This window comes from Phascolarctos cinereus, unplaced genomic scaffold, assembly GCF_003287225.1.
Source record: "Phascolarctos cinereus isolate Bilbo 61053 unplaced genomic scaffold, phaCin_HiC Scaffold_2;HRSCAF=192, whole genome shotgun sequence".
Lineage (NCBI taxonomy): Eukaryota > Metazoa > Chordata > Mammalia > Diprotodontia > Phascolarctidae > Phascolarctos > Phascolarctos cinereus.
Window position 1 is genome coordinate 195,557,990 of NW_027555625.1, and position 14,651 is coordinate 195,572,640.

Here is a 14,651-nt window from a genome sequence, read left to right on the forward strand (position 1 = left end):
AAGATCCAATAAAAGCATTTATTAAGCACTTACTATGGGCAAGATATTATACTAAATGCTGAGGATGGGGCAGTTAGGTGGTGCAATGGTTAGAGCACCAGCCTGGAGTCAGGAGGACTTGGGTTGAAATACTTACTGGCTGTGTGACCCTGGGCAAGTCATTTAATCCTTTTGCCTCAAAAAAAAATGTTGAGAATACAAAGACAAAAACAAAAGCAGTACCTGCCCTCAAGGAGCTTTTATTCTTCTGGGGAAGAAAAATGTAAGTAGATAAACAAGTGCAATATAACTTGAGAAAAGAAAGACTACCAGTAACTAGGGGGCTTAAGAAAGGCTTTTCCAAAGAAGGGGCATTGGAGTTGTCTTTGAAGAAAGCTTCACATTTTGTGGAGACGTGAATATGTGAAAACTGAGGAGATGGGACATTCCAGGCTTACAGAAAGACACATACAGTGGTAGAAGCAGAATAAGGAATGCGGAATCTGCAGAATATAAGCTTTTTGAGGATTATCTTGATTTTGCTTATGTATTTATAATCCTTCTCTCAGTCAGTGCCTGGCAGAATAGGTGCTTAATAAATGCTTTGATTAATTACTAAGAACAGCAAGTAAGACAATTTGACTGAAACGTAGGAAGCGTGAAAAGATATAATGTAAAATGTTGGAAAATGTGAGCCAGAGCTAGACTGTGGAGGAATTTCTATGTTTAGCAGAGAAGTTTGTAGAGGTAATATCCTAGAAGCAATAGTAAGCCAGTCTCACAAACTGTCCTGCATCTGATAGAATGGTTCACTCAGAGCCTGAAGGTTCAAACAATCCACTTAATAAAAATGCATTCAAACATCTCTAGATAAGATTAATTCCCAGGGTGGTTAAAGCCTGTACCAGAAGATGAAAGTAGATTAAAAACTTCGTGCAAGGAAGTTTCCTGGGGTTGTAGGAACACTAAAAACCACTTTTATATTGTTTGTTTTTTTTTTTCCCTCCAAAAAGCCCACAGTGAAGCCCCACCTGGGGCAAAGTTAACAACAACTGCCCCAAGTCTGCACCACAGCATCCTTGCTTAAAATAATCTCAGCTGGTATTGCAGGCATGTAACAGAGTGATTCAGACTGTTCCTGTTCCACCAGTATCCTGTCCTATAACGGAGCTACCTAGGGGGCAGAGCCATGATGGTGGAGTAAAAGCAGTGACTTGCTTAAGACGTCCCCCAAATCCCACCAAATACCTGTAAAAAATGGCTCTAAACAAATTCTAGAACCCACAAAAAGACAGAGTGAAACAAATTTACAGCCCAAGACAACCTGGAAGGTCAGCAGTGAAGGTCTGTTGCATTGGGCTCAGAGAGGAGTGAAGTTCAGCATGGACCATGCAGGCAAAGACCAGGCCTCAGGAAACCTGGAGCAGGCCTCAGGGGACTGAATCAAGGGCCTCTGTGGCGGTTTCCAGACTTCTCAACCCACAAACTCCAAAGACAATTTAGAAGGTTATTAGGAAAGTCTGTGACCACAGTGAGAGAGAAGCTTAGTCACAGCCCCAGTCCTGGCACAGCCCCAGGGTGGCAGCTGCTTCTGGAAGCTCTCAGCCCACAGACAGAGGGGGCATTGAGTGGCTGATCAGAGAGGGATTGCAGGCTTCTCTTTGCTGGTGCTGAGACAGGATTCTCTTGCTTTGCCCATGCTTGGATCTGGGTCGCAGTTCTGGGTGGTGGTCGTGGGGCAAAGAGGAGTGCTGGTGTGGTGGAGTTTGTGGTGGGGATGAAGAGAGAATCCTCCCCACAATTCCAAGGCAGAAAAGAGTTCTTGTGGTCACTCATAGACTACAGCACAGGCCAGAAAGGAGTAAGAGTAACACTTTGCCTTTGATCATACCACCTTGGAAGAACTGAAAATTTACAGGTCCTTAGAAGTATCTCTGACAACAGCTGTACAAAACACCCAAAGCTTGGGACAGTACATTCTCCACACTGGAAGCAGACCCCTACCTTAACAAAGAGTTTGAAACTCAAGCAATTGGCTGGGATCATGAGCAAATAGTGCAAAAAAAAAAGTCGGATCATAGAATCCTATTTTGGTGACCAAGACAATCAAAACATACAACCAGAAGAAGACAACAAAGTCAAAGCTCCTACATCCAAAGCCTCCAAGAAAAATATGAATTGGTCCCAGGCCATGGAAGATGGCAAAAAATGGCAAAAAAAAAAAAAAGTCCAAAAAGCCAATGAGGAAAAGAATGCCTTAAAAAGTAGAATTGGCCAAATGGAAAACGAAGTTCAAAAACTCACTGAAGAAAATACTTCCTTAAAAATTAGAATGGAGCAAATGGAAGCTGGTGTCTTCATGAGTAAAACAAAACCAAAAGAATGAAAAAAATAGAAGACAATGTGAAATATCTCATTGGAAAAAAAAAAACAACTGACCTGGAATATAGATCCAGGAGAAATAATTTAAAAATTATTTGACTACCTGAAAGCCATGATCAAAAACAGAGCCTAGACATCATCTTTCAAGAAATTATCAAGGAAAACTGCCCTAATATTCTAGAACCAGAAGGTGAAATAGAAATGGAAAGAATCCACCAATCACTTCCTGAAAGAGATCCCCCAAGGACAACTCTTAGGAATATTATAGCCAAATTCCAGAGTTCCCAGGTCAAGGAGAAAATATTGCAAGCAGTCAGAAAGAAACAATTCAAGTATCTTGGAAACACAATCAAGATAACACAAGATTTAACATAACATGGAGGTCAGAGAAGATAGGATTACAACAAAAAATCATCTACCCAGCAAAACTGAGTATAATCCTTCAGGGGAAAAAATGGAAAGTCAGTGAAATAGAATACTTTTAAGCATTCTTGATGAAAAGACCAGAGCTGAATAGAAAATTTGACTTTCAAATACGAGACTCAAGAGAAGCATGAAAAGATAAAAGGAAAGCGAAATCATAAAGGACTTACTAAAGTTGAACTGTTTCTATTCCTGCATGGAAAGATGATATTTGTAACTCATGAGACCTTTGTCAGCATTAGAGTAGTTGGAGGGAAAAAATTATATGTATAGATAGATAGATAGATAGATAGATAGATAGATAGATAGATAGATAGATAGATAGAGGGCACAGGGTGAGTTGAAGATGAAGGGGTGACATCTAAAAAATAAAATTAAGGGGTGAGGGAGGATTATACTGAAAGAAGGAGAAAAGGAGAGGTAGAAGGGGTAAATTATCTCACATAAAACAGACAAGAAAAAGCTTGTATAGTGGAGGGGAAGTGGGGGAAGCTGAGAGGGAATGAGTAAATCTTATTCTTATTGGATTTGGCTTAAGGAGGGAATACCATAAACACTCAATTGGGTATGGAAATCTATCTTACCCTACAGGAAAATAGGGGGGGAAAGGATAAGAGAGCAAGGGAATGAGAAAGGGGAGGGCAGATTTGGGGAGGGGGTAATCAGAAGCAAACACTTCTGAGAAAGGACGGGGTCAAAAGAGAGATTAGAATAAATGAGGGTGGGAAAGTATGAAGGGAAATATAGTTAGTTTTTCACAACATGACTACTATGGAGGTGTTTTGTATTACACATGTATAACATGTATCAAGTTGCTTGCCTCCTTAATGAGGGAGTGTGGGGAGGGAGGAAGGGAGAAAATTTGGAACCCAAAGTTTTAAAAACAAATGTTAAAAAATTGTTTTCACATGGAACTGGTAAATAAGATGTACAGGCAATGGGGTATAGAAATCTATCTTGCTCTACAGGAAAATAGAAGGGGAAGGGGATAAGAGAATGGGCAGGGGAGATAGAAGGGAGGGCAGATTAGGGGAAGGGGCATTCAGATGCATGCCATTTTGTGATGGGAGGTGGGGTGAGATGGGGAGAAAATTTGGAGCTCAAAATCTTGTGGAAGTGAATGTTGAAAACTAAAAGTAAATAAATTAATAAATGTTTAATATTAAAAAAAGCTACCTAATATTTCTGAGTAATGGAGTGTTGATTATATTCTATAAGTTAACCACCCAACCTCAAGTATAATGCTATTATATTCTGGACAATAGCCTTTCTTCCACTAACTACTTACATAATTTTGGTTAAACCACTTAACCTCTCTCAAATTCTGTTTCCACATTGCCCCCAAGGAGAGAGATTCCACTACCTTTCATGGTGGCCCATTACACTTTGGACAGCTCTAATCATTAGGAAATTTTTCCTGATGTTAAATTTGATAATTTGCAAATTCCACCCACTGTTCCTCATTCTGCCCATATGGGGTTGAGACCCATAGTTTAAGAAATGCTGAAGGGGTCGCAAGTGGGAAAAGTTTAAGAAGCTTTGGTCCACATGATAGAATATAAAGTATATCTTATGGCTCCAATTTTCTCTTCTGCAGACTTAGAAGTCCTGGTTCTTTCAATCAATCCTCCTATAACATGAACCCAAGGTCCTTAACTAGCCTGGACTTCTTCCATACACACTCCAACTTATCATTAACTTTCTTCTTTTCATTAATTTAACTTCTTTGTGTAATACATCAGGAACTATGAGTAGATACCAAATGTGAAGGGTCCATTGTTATTAATGGAAAAAAATTATGAATAATGAAGATGAATATTGAAAAAATAATAAAAAATTGTTATACAAATCTTTAGAGATATTTTCCATTTTTCATTGTTTTTCTCCATTTCTCCATATTTCTAAATGTTATTTTCCATACAAGATATAAGATTTAGAGATAGAAGAGACTTGAGAGATAAGTTCAACCCCTTTGTTTTACAGATTAGGAAACTGAGACTCAGAGACAGGAAGTGACTTGTTTATTGAACAAATCTATTAAATATCAGATCCAGGATTTAAAACCAGTTTCTCTAACACCAGATTTGATGTTCTTTCTACTCCAGCACATGTCTCCTTTGTTACTTCTCTTTTCTCTTACATAATATATAGCACAATACAAAATAAATTTCTGCTTTGTTTCAATAAATTAAAAATATTTCCCATTATAAATGTTTTCTTGCCCTTTGGCCATTGCAAAATCAAATCAACCAAAACATACTTATTGTACCTAAGTCTGATATTCACACAATCTTTTACTCATCAGGAGAAGAAATGTGCAAGTTGAAATGGGAATTCAGCATGAGACAACATTCTCTAAATTAAAAGTTTCATGAAGTTTATCTGACAGAATTTTCTAACACGTCATCTTCTTCATGGAGGCCACTCTAGTCTTGACCTGAGCATCGGTGCTGGCAAAGCCTAGTGGGTTTGCTGTGGCAGTGATGCTGTAGGACTAGTCAATCCATATTAGAGACAGAAGATAGATATGGCAGCAGGCATTACAGAGTTTGGAGTCAAAATTTCTGAGCTCAAGTCCCAGCTCCAACAACTGTTACCTGTACAATCTTGATAGACATTTCATCCCTATGGCCTTCAGTTAGTCCACCTTTAAAATGTTTATAATAATATTTGACCTTATAACCTTTTAAAATTGCTATGCAATTCAACTTTAAAGAAATGGGCATTAAAATATTTTGTTACCATAAAATACTAAATACATATAAGATATTAGACATGTTTTCTTTTGCAAAGGAATTATAAGTTATTCTTTAAGACAGCACTTAAATGTAAGAATTTGCCTAATGGCATAATCTTTAATTTTTAAGTACATTGTTGGGTTTTGTTTTTATACTGAAGTCATTTCCCCTTAACCCATCTCCTTCCACCAAATCTTTTACTGTAATAAAGAAAAACATTTAAGTAAAGCCAGTTTAAAGATCCATGGCCTCTGACAATGTTTATCATGTTCCATAATCATAACATAGTGAAGTGAGGAAAATGATGGTGTGAGGAAGACCTTGCTTTGAATCCCTCCTCTGACTCATACCAGCTGTGTAACTACAGGACTTTTTAACCACAGTGACCGCTTAACTTCTAAGGGCCTTGGTTTCTACATTTGAAGAATGAATCTAGTAATATCTGTAGTACCTACTCAGAAGATGCACATTTGTTTTCTTATCAGTTTTCCAAGATCAGATTGTTCATTATACATCATAAGAATTCAACATTAGCTGTTACTTTCGACCCTGAATTCTGTATGGGTTAGTCTATTTCTCGGAAATACCCAAGCCTGACTCAGTGTGAGAAGAAATATGCAGATTGAGAACGCAATTCAGCATGAAACAATCTTCTCTAAGCTAAAGGAGTCTTAGTTTATAGCACTGACTGTAAATGAGCTTACAATTAGCCAGAAATACAAACATTTTCATGTAAGTATCTACTCTGAACACCAACAGATAATTAAATGCCCTGTTGCAGAGTCTGGGAAAAGAAAAGAAAAAGGAAAATTTCAAATTAGACCTAAGACCAACCATTCAACAGTCAGCACATTCCCTTTTGGGACCAAGTGGACAACAAGAAAGTTCCACAAACTTTATGTAAACAAGTTTTGTGTATGCCCAGGTGACCTAATACAGAAGTGCCCATGTAGGAAACGCCAGGTACCTGCCTCTGGGAAAAGACATAATGTCTTCCTCTGCTAAGTGGGTGGGAGCAGCCTATTTTCATTTCTGTGTAGCCCAAACAGGATTCATTTTTAAAACTACAAGTCTGATATAGTCTCTGTGTCTCTCTTTTTGTCTCTGTCTCTGTGTGTTTCTCTCTCTCCTCCCTCCCTCTTCCTCTCCCTTTCTCCACCTGTTCAAGGGGTGAAGATCCTGTTCACCTGAAACTTAGGTACCATGCATTGAGCAGGGTGGAGGGAAGGCCTACCTTTGCCCTCCCCTTTAGGCCCTGTGTTTTTGAGAATCAGGCTGGAGTTTTGTTTTTTTTCACTTGTCCTTTTCAATTCTAGGCATAGGAGGTAGAGTCCTTAGAAAGAGAGTTTGAATCATGGCAATCCTGGAACCAGAATCAGAAGCCAGATCTCACTGCTATCAACCAAGCAGGGCAGCCTCAAGAAGCAGGGTGTTGGGATATAAATCCAGGGGGAGTTTTGACTGGGAACTTGGTAGGATTGTGATATATGGGAATTAAAGTAAGCTGTAAACTCAATATTCCTCCCATTCCCAGAGATTGAGCTGGCTTAGTTGGGGCGGGGAAGGAATTATGGCCCTCTGGTGTTGGGAGGGGAAATGTTTGCTTGTTCTTACTATACCTTACTATTCCTTTGTAAAAGGTAATAGGATTGTTAAGTGGTTAAATGGAATTGGGGTGCTGGGGACCCTAAACTTGTAAGCTCCTTGAGGGCAAGTACTGTCTTTTGCCTTTTTTTGTGCTTGACACAGTGCCTGGAACGTAGTACATACATAAAATGTTTACTGATTGACTGACATATGTATATACATATTCTATAATATATTAATATGTGTATATACTAAAATGTATATATAATTTTGAGAGTGTCTATGTGTAGTAGACTCATATACATATGAACAAATACAACCTATACTTTATGTGTGTGTGTCTGCGAGTGCATTGTGCATATATTGTGAAGAGGCACAAGTATGCCTTCATGTAGGTGTGCTCATATATGTCTACACCATTCACACACAGAAAGATATACGAATACTCAGATATGATCATGGCAGTGTTCCTTATTATAGCCATGTGTGTCATGATGGATGCCTAGCCCTTTCCAAAGGTCACTGGTTAAAATAGATTTACTTCTCTGATTTGAGGTCATTAAGACATTATGGTAACAGACCCCCAAATTCATGGCATATGGTCATTGGAATGCAGCTAGAAAACAAAAAGAGAACTTCATGATGAAGGGGTCTAAGACCTGAACTTAGGAAAAGCAGGCAACTGTTGGTAAAAATAAATAAAGTGGCCAATCTCCATAGATTAAAAGCCAATTTGGATGGGTGGGTAGAGGGGAGAAGGGGTTGAATTGATCCTCTGCTTTTTCTTTTATGGGTGCTGATGAGACCTTGAGGGGAGGGGAGGGGAGTGGGGAGAATAGATGCAAAAAGAGAGAGAGAGAGAATGAGCTTTGTGAATCCAATAATGAAGAATTTTCTCCAATTACAGCATTTAGCAAAACACAGATTCTGTTTTCTTTAAAGCATACAGCTCAACTATGGAAACAACAACAGCAGCAAAAAAGAGTTTAAAACAAAACCACAGGATGGGAAATGCTTCCTTCTCCATATTCCAGGCACAAACATTCTACTTGTACAACAGAGTCTGGAAAAGAAGCCAATGACAGTTATGATACCAGTGACTCACCTTACAGAATCCAAACACAGAAGGTAAGAAAGCCAAGAAGTTGGAGTCTTTCTTTTATCAAGAAGAAAGGAGTGATTACACACTAAATACGATCACATGAGGAAAAGTCCATGAGAATGAAAGGACAAAGGGGCCCTGTGGGAACTTACATGGAAGAACTGAAAAAGTGACATGATACTTTATGTGATGAAATTAATTCATTTCAATGTAAGTAGAGCCTAAGCAAGTACTGAGCTTTTATTGATGATTCATGTTGTTTTAAATAAAACTTTTAATTGAAAAAATAAATGAGGGGGAGTGATTAAGCTTATTTTAGAGAAATAAAGACATGATTTTACTTGTAGTTTTAAAAACTCATATTTTGGAGTTCATAAGTGCCCATAAAACCGATTTATGGATAACCTCCTGAATGTCCACACTCACTCTGGGACACCTTTATTTCATTAAATATATGTTCGGCAAAGCAAAGGCAATGTCTGGAAAATGTAGTGGAATGTTTAGTTTTACTTTCCATGTGACACAAATGTTCCTTTCTTGGTCTATGATAACAAGAACTCTAGAAATTTAGGAAGCTAAACTGATTTCATTTGAACTTTTCACTGTCTAGGTGCTCGCTACATTAAAGTACTCTAAATCACTCAGAGACTGGATTCTTTTATATAGAGAGAAATATTCAGTGGAGAGGCTATTGGGGATATAAGTCGGTCTCTAGAAAAGGAAATTAAAAGGATGACCTAATAAGAAAAACTGAGGCCTTCCTCCCTTTCCAGTCAGTCTCTTCATGCTTTATTCTCTTTCATATTTTACTCCAAGATCCAGCTACATTGGCCCTGCTGTTTTTCACACATCTGTCTCTTGTTTGTGTATTTGCCTTAAATGCTCTTCAACCTCAACTTCCATTAGCTTCTCTGGCTTCCTTCAAGACTCAGCTCAAATGCTCACCTTCTGCAGGAAAGTTTCATCCCTCACACTCCTAGCTCCCACTGGTCTCTACCCTCTGACATTACCTTCCATTTATACTGTACCTATCTTATATGTCCACAGCTATTTGTATGGTGTCACCCCATTAGAATGTGAGCTCCTTGAGAGCAGTGACTCTGTCCTCGGCACTCAGTACATTGCCACATGATCAGCACTTTAAGAAGTGCTTCTTGACTTGACTTGACTTTTCAGATTCTCAGAGATGAAAGGGATCTTAGTGGTCATCCAGTCCAACCCATAAGTGGGAACCCATAAGGTAAGTGGGAAGAACCAAAATCATGAAAACTTGCCCAAGTGGTCATCTATCTAGTCTTTGCTTGAGGACCTCTAATGAAACCCACTGTCTCCTGCAATAACCCATTTCATTTTTCTATAGCTTTAATTATGATGGAGGTTCTCCTCCATTGTGAGGGGAACACCCCCCCACACAGAGATACACGCATCCCTTATATTAAGCCGAAATGCTCCTTTTTTTTTTCCTTAAGTTTCTCCTTACTGCCCCTAGTTCTGGCCTCTCAAACTAAGCAAAACAAGTCTAATCTTGCTTCCACAGGAATATCCTTCAAATATTTGAAGATAGTTATTATATCCTCCAATGTCTTCTCTTCTGTAGGCTAACAATACCTAACAGATCCCCCTGTCACATAAATGAGAGACCCTCTATTACCCTGTTTTCCTCCTGTGGACACTCTGCAGTTTATCACTACTCTTAGCAAAATGCTTTGTTCAGAACTAAACACAGTATGTCAGATGGGTATAACCAGAGCTGACCATATCAGGACTATTACCTTCTCATTCCTGTGTAACATCTCTCCCTACTGACTGGGAGATGTCCTGTAGGCAAGGCACTGCATACATGTAAGGGGACATGATTCCTGCTTGGCTGAGAAAATACTAAATGCTAAGTACTATGCAGCATATTCATATAAAGCAGGTATTTTTTGATACACACTCCAAGAGAAGACCTTGAGAGGTGGATCAAGAAACAGATTAGGCTCAGACTTTTGAATAACAGAGCAGAACTCCAGAGTCCAGGGTAAGTAGGAGAAGACAGCCCCAATCATGTCCCTTGTTTTCTACCACCTGAAGCCACAGGGACTGTTGAGAGTAGACTTCCCCTCCATGAGCTAGTTTTCTCTCCTTATCTGAGCTGAGATCTTATCTCACTCCCCACTGAAGAGCTCATTTACTCTTATATATTCAATAGTATATCTAATCTGCTGCTTTCTCTGATAAAGAGGTTTTTAATATCGATTTATAATGGTATTAATGGGGTTAAGTAGATGAGTGTAAGCTAAGGGCTACCCTTCCCTTGAAATGATCAAGGTTAGTAATTTTTTTATTGGAACATCCAAACTATCAGATGTACTCTTAGACTAGAGATATTTGTTGCATGATACATATAATTCTGGCCCAATACTCCCTCTCAGATATTGGAGACTAAAGGAGAGATTGTCCAGCCTTGTCAGTCCTAGATCCTGCATGCCTCCCTCCCTTCCAGGCTGGTGGTGCTGGCATGACCCTCCTCCCATTCATTACCAAGATGGGCCAGATCCTAGACTATATCTGTCCATGCCAGTCTCAAGTTGTCTCTTTATATATTGGACAGCTCAACAAAGACATCTGTCTTATACCTGAAAACTTTGCCTCTCTTAATAGAACTTAAAATCACATTAGATTTATTAACTGCCCAAAGCGTGCAGTATGCTAAAACCCTTACATTATTTTTAATGACCTATCTGGCTATACCCCAATAATTTTGTACTTTTGATGTTCAATTTTTGAGCCCAAATACAAGACTTTGCATTTAACCCTATTAAGTTTCATTTTATTGGATTCAGGACTAACATCCTAGCCAGTTCAACATTTCCCTTTAAAAAATAAAAATTATTGGTATCTTTTATTTTTACCTCACCTATATTTCCCACTGAAAATACTTTAAAAATGGTGAATGTCATATTACTATTTCTATACCTTAGATCATATTTAGTGCAATTTCCTAATTACATAGATGGTTTAATTAGGACCTGGGGGAAAAATATGTGGTGTGATTTTGTGGAAGAAGCATTGGTCTTAGAGACAGATTGGTCTTACGGTTAAAATCTCAATTCTTACTCTTACTATCTGTGTGACCTTGGGAAAATCCCTTTATTTTCTGAATGGGATGATATTAATAGTTGACCTACATACCACACGAGGTATTCTAAAATTAGACAAATGCTTCTTGTGAATTTTATATGAATTCAAGTGCAGTATAGAAAGGCAATATTAAGAGTTTACCATGTGTCAGGTATGATCCTCAGCATAGTAATAATAATAATAATAATGATTGCTAACATTCATATAGTGCCTACTATATGCCAGGCACTATGCTAAGTGCTTTACAAGTATTATCTCATTTGATCTTGATCTGGGAGGTAGGTACTATTATTATCCCCATTTTACAGATGAGGAAACTGAGACAAACAGAGGTTAAATAGCTTGTCCAGGTCACATGGCTAGTTAAGTGTCTGAGACTTGATTTGAGCTCTGGTCTTCCTAATTCCAGGTTTATCACCACTGTACCACCTAGCTGCATAGGAGACAAATCCAAAAGTGAGGTGGTCCCTGACCTCAAGGAGCTTATATTCTATGAGAAGATTACAACATGTTCGTCTAGGTGAACCTTACTATAGTCTAACCCACTTATTTTACAGAGGAGTCTCAGAGAAGAGAAGTGACCACTAAAAATAGCTGATATTTACATAGCATTTTCATGTTAACAAAATGACTACCCTGTGAAATAGATCCCATATTATTTCACTTGATCCTCACAACAAACTTGGGAGGTAGATATTATTATTATCTCCATTTTATGGATGCAGAAACTGAGGCTGAGAAAGGCTAAGTGACTTCTCCAGGGTTACATAGTGTCTGAGGAAGAATTTGAACTCAGTCTTCCTGACTTTGACTCCAACATTCTATGTACTATGCCACCTAGCTGCCTCAAATGAGATACTATATGAAAATGGTTTTTTAAAACTTTTTTATTAATTTATTTTGATTTATCAACAATCACTTCCATAAGCTTTTGAGTTTAAAATTTTTCACTAACCCCTTCCTACCTCTCTCCCCCAGACAATACACAATCTGATATAGGCTATACATATACATTCCTGTTAAACATATTTTCACATTAGTCATGTTGTAAGGAAGAATTAGAACCAATAGAAGGAACCACAAGAAAGAGGAAACAAAACAAAACAAAACAGAAGAAAAAAACAAATAGTATGCTGCAATCTACATTCAAACTCCATAGCTCTTTCTTTGGATATGGATAACATTTTCCACCATGAGACCCTTGGAGATGTCTTAGATCCTTGTATTGCTGTGAAGGGCTAAGTCTATCAAAGTTAGTCATTGTATAACTTGGCTGTTACTGTGTACAATGTTCTCCTGGTTCTGCTCACTTCACTCAGCATCAGTCCATACAAGTCTTTCCAGGTTTTTCTGAAGTCTGCTTGCTCATCATTTCTTATAGCACAACAGTATTCCATTGCATTCATATACCACAGCTTGTTCAGTCATTCCCCAATTGAAGGGCATCCCCTCAATTTCCAATTATTTGCCATCACAAAAAGAGCTGCTATAAATATTTTTGTACATGTGGGTCCTTTTCCCATTTTTATGATCTCCTTGGGATACAGCCCTAGAAGTGCTATTACTGGGTCAAAGGGTATGCACATTTTTATAGCCCTTTGGGCATAGTTCCAAATTGCTCTCCAAAATGGTTGGATCAGTTCACAACTCCACCAACAATACAGAAGTGTTCCAATTACATGAAAGTGTTTTGCAAACCGTAAAGCTTTATAGAAATGCAAGCTATTGGGTAGTTAGGTGGCATAGTGGATAGAACACTGGCCCTAGAGTCAGGAGGACCTGAGTTCAAACTTGGCCTCAGACACTTACTAGCTGTGTGACCCTGGGAAAGGAACTCGACTCTGATTGCCTCAAAAAAAAGCTAGCTATTCTTCTTCTTCTTCTTCTTCTTCTTCTTCTTCTTCTTCTTCTTCTTCTTCTTTTACTCCTCCTCCTCCTCCTCTTATTACTACTACTACTACTACTACTACTACTTGATTGTGATGATGATAATAATAAATAGATACTATAGGTACATTACCACTTTACAGATGAGAAAATTGAGAATCAGAGATGTTACACAGCTAGTAAATGCCAGAAGGCCTGGTGCTGATGTATTTATACCTTGAAATATCAGGTTGAACATCAAAAGAATGAGGGCTTCAGACAACAAGACTTACACCGAGCTGAGGGCATGTCCCATGTATGATAAATATATTATTTGGATATGCCTTATTCACTGCAAACAAGGGATATAACTGCTTAGCAGCTGCCATCTATTCATCTCAGTTCTGGGGGACCCTAACATCAAACCTAAACTCCCTGTATCAACCTGTCCTACCATATAGAAACTTAATCCAGATCTCTGTTTGGAGAATGTTTAGAAAAGGAGCGTTGGACCAACACTACCCTCAATTATCACAGGACCCTGGAAGACAGCAGCCCAAACCAACTGGTACTGCGGCAATAAATTTGTAGATATTTCTTCCCTCACTCCAGTGATTCAGAATTCACCTCTTCTGGGACAAATCTCCATTTCCCTCCTACTTCTTATTGTATATTCTTATCCAGCTCATTCCTCATTCTTTTTCCTCCCATGTTCTTCCTTTCCATTTAGTTCTTTAGAATACCTACTCCATCCATCCTTAACAAATCTTTTTCCCCCTAGAAAATTGTTTCTTTTCACACTCTTCCACCTTCTTGTAATTGCTAGAACCCGACCTCTCCTGGGCCACAGCATATCACTTAGGTACTCACTCCAGTGCTGGTTGCACCTTCTTTCATGTCCCCAATCTTAGTGGACCAGGGGAAGGAATTGGCATACTCCTTAATTCCTAATGACATTTCTAGATCTTTACGCTGCCATTGCCACTCAGCAACCTCCCCTCCCATGAGGGATCCATTTGTTTTTGTCATTCAGATCTTTGTTCCTGTGAAAAAATGAGATAATGTATATAAAGTACTTTTCAAATCTTAAAGTAATATATAAATTTCAGCCATTATCATCATCATCATCAATATCATTGGCCTCTAAGTCACACTCACTCCTTTGTCAAATTGAGATAGAAGGAAATCTTCAATGAGCATACTAACCATTTGTAGGTATTACAGCTAACAAACTCTATAATTGTTACTAGGAGCTCATCTTTAAAATACTAAACTGCTCTCTTTTTTTGTTTTTTTTTTTGGGGGGGTTTGGTTTTAGGCAATTGGAGTTAAGTGACTTGCCCAGGGTCACAGAGCTAGTAAGTGTCAAGTTTTTGGTCTGAGGTAGGATTTGAACTCCTGACTTCAGGGCCAGCACTCTATCCACTGTGCCACCTAGCTGTCCCCAAACT

The 14,651-nt window shown here is 38.5% G+C and overlaps 1 long non-coding RNA gene across 2 annotated transcripts in view; it reads left to right on the top strand.

The window, feature by feature from the left end:
* LOC110212721 (uncharacterized) overlaps window positions 1-8,443 on the top strand; it is a 29,613-nt gene extending 21,170 nt beyond the window's left edge. For both annotated transcript variants that reach the window (XR_002325742.2, XR_002325743.2), the window contains one exon: window positions 8,052-8,443. This is a non-coding gene — a long non-coding RNA (uncharacterized LOC110212721). The remainder of the gene's footprint in view (window positions 1-8,051) is intronic.
* Window positions 8,444-14,651: the final 6,208 nt, after the last annotated feature.